This window comes from Tupaia chinensis, unplaced genomic scaffold, assembly GCF_000334495.1.
Source record: "Tupaia chinensis unplaced genomic scaffold, TupChi_1.0 Scaffold140508_1, whole genome shotgun sequence".
In the NCBI taxonomy this organism is placed as follows: domain Eukaryota; kingdom Metazoa; phylum Chordata; class Mammalia; order Scandentia; family Tupaiidae; genus Tupaia; species Tupaia belangeri.
This window is the reverse complement of record NW_006200383.1, coordinates 777,789-780,682: the sequence shown is the minus strand read 5'-3', so window position 1 is coordinate 780,682 and position 2,894 is coordinate 777,789.

Below are 2,894 nucleotides of genomic sequence, written 5' to 3'. Positions count from 1 at the left end.
TTTGCTATAGGTTGTGTGCACTTGCCAGAGAGATGGAGAGAGACAGAGAGACACAAAGTGAGAAATCACCCCCCCAGGGGGATGGCCACACCACAATCACTTCTCCTCCATTCTCCTCTCAGGATTTTGGGCATGTATGCACACACACCCAGCGTGATTTTAAGCCATTGTGTTCAGTACCCGAACTACAGGCGACTACATGGGAATCCAGCAACGTAACCATTATGCCATCTGCTGGCCCAATGTAAGAAATTATTTTACCACCATAATTCTAAATAAAGTGTGAGAGTCTTTTATTTATCTTTGTTATAGCTTAGCAATAGTTCTAGTTTAAATAAAACGTGTTTGCTTCATGAGACAGAGAGAGATACACCCCCAACAGGGTCCTGCCACACTGTCACGCTACCCTCAGCTTTAGGCAGCGAGGAGTACAGCTGCCTGTGGGCACATCTGGTTTGTTCAGGCTGACTCACAATTCAAACCTCCTGGGCCCTCCTTCAAGGCTGAGCATCACACAACTATGCCCGACCACCTGTGCCATCACACCTGGGTCTCAAATAGCTTCATTTTAACTACTTTTGTTGTGAAACCTATTTGCTTACTTTTGACAGAATATACTACAGGAATAAGTCTTCATGCCTGAACAATATTTCTGCCTGTGATTCACTCTTTCAAGACAGATATTTTAACTACCTTAAAAAAAAAAGTAAGAACATTTTTTTTTGGTCTATGATATCCTGAATATTCTAGTAGTAGAAAATAGCTTGACCACTAAATTTAATAGTGGCTATATGTTGATACATTGTCGAAATTCTTTACTGAAACAGATTTCTCAAAAATATATTTCACTCCTTAGAGAAGATATGTTTTCTTCTAGTTTACTCCTCATTTTTTCTCTCTGCTTTTTGTCACATGTCACAATCTGATCAAGAAATAATTCGTTTTTGTTACATAGAATCAGATAAGATAACAGTTCCAAATGATGATTATTATTTTTTTTCAGGCAGCACGTGGAGCATCTATTTAACAAGCGTTTTCATCTTTTCAATTTGCTTCAAATGCCCAATGACCATAGAAGGGTCTAGGTTGAGTTCTTTGGCAGCAAAATGTGTAGCTATAAGAGGATCAGCTTTCATGACTGCTCTCCCTCAGTTGTTGTCATTTTGCAATTGCCAGCCACTATGCTCCTCATTGTCAAGACTCTCGACTCCTTTGCAAAACTTCCTTAACCACCACTGCACTACGCATTAGTTAGTAGTTCCTGGGCCAAATGTGTTGATATAGCAAGTTGTCTCCACTGCTTTATGATCCATTTTGAACTCAAATAAGAAAATCACTTCAATTTGCTTTCTATCTAACATCATTTCATTAGTCTAGAATACATATAAGATAAGCAGCAAGTTGGGCTAGCAGGTGACATGGTGTTTAAGGTGCTGGACTTTCACATGGCCAACTGCAGTACAGTTCCTGGATCCAGTAGCTTGAAAATCATGCTGAATGAGTATGCATGCATGTCTCATATCTTAAGAGGAGAATGGATTGTGGCATGGCCATCCCAGATGGGATGGTGTGTGGGGGGTGGTAATTCTTAATTTCCTTCTCATTGTCTCTCTTTGGCAAGTGTATATATGTGCCGTAAATGGCAAAAACTTTTTATTTTTATAAAGCAAGTAATGTCATTAGGAAAAAAAGAGAAAAAATGTGCATTAAAATGATATATGAGGCAGCCATATTTATTTAAGAATGTGTACCAATTAAAAAACAGAAAATAAAACACAAAAACCACGATTAGTTTTCACCAACCTGTAGCAAAATGATGTTACCTTATTAAGTATATAAGAAACTTAGTACAATAAGAACAACCCACCAATGAACTTACTCATAAATGAGTTTTCTACTTGATGCAAAGATTGCCCACAAAGAAACAACACTCATTTTCTAGATTTCAAATACTTCCATTACAAGATAATACAATGGTGGAGAATACAAAGCTAGACGTTTATGTCTCTTCAACTCTGGTCTAATTTAGGATGGAAACATTTAATTATTGATCCACATATGTCAAAGCAGCTCTATATTTTTAATACCTAGATACAAATTGCTTTTCTAATGGAGAAAAAAGTACATAACGTAATGAAAGGAAAAGCCAGAAACCTCAATTTATTTAACAGGGCCTATTATTGGAAAAGGATATATAAAGGGAAAAGTGGCTGCGGGAGTGAAAATGTTTCACTTTGTTCATTTTAGGAATGTAGTTTGCTCATTTTATTTTGTAAGCCATGCTTTACAGACTAAACATTTTTTTTCAGAAAATGAGTTTAAACTAACACAGGCAGCCAAAAGAAGTAGGCATGGAGGAATAAGCATATAAGATAAAAGTAATGAAACCATTCCAAAATGAAGTTAACAAATTGAAGGTGGCCATAGCTGTTTAGAAGCAAGGAAAACAGCCTCATTTTCAATATGTCTCAAGTAATTTAAAAACAACCAAAAAAAAAGAAAAACGCAAAAAACCATCATTGTTTTAATTCTCTTCTTCTCACTCTCTAGGGACTCAAGATACATCTGCTATATCAGTATGCAATGAGGTAGGATGACACAGTTACTAATGATCAACTAGTCACAAGTAACCAAGAATCTTAAAATTCATCTTTGTTTAGATGTTATTTTTTTCTATTTACAAAAAATATTCAAATGGGTTAAAATATAAGCATTACTAACAAAGAATATATTGTCATGACATGCTTTCTTGTTTAAAATTGCTGTCAGATAAGACATTGCTACAAATACATCACTAAGTTCTGAGAAAAGGCTGTAAGTATGGCAGAAAGTATGGAAAAATTAACCTTAGAGTTCAATGAGAATTAACCAGACAAAAAAAAATAAAATTCATG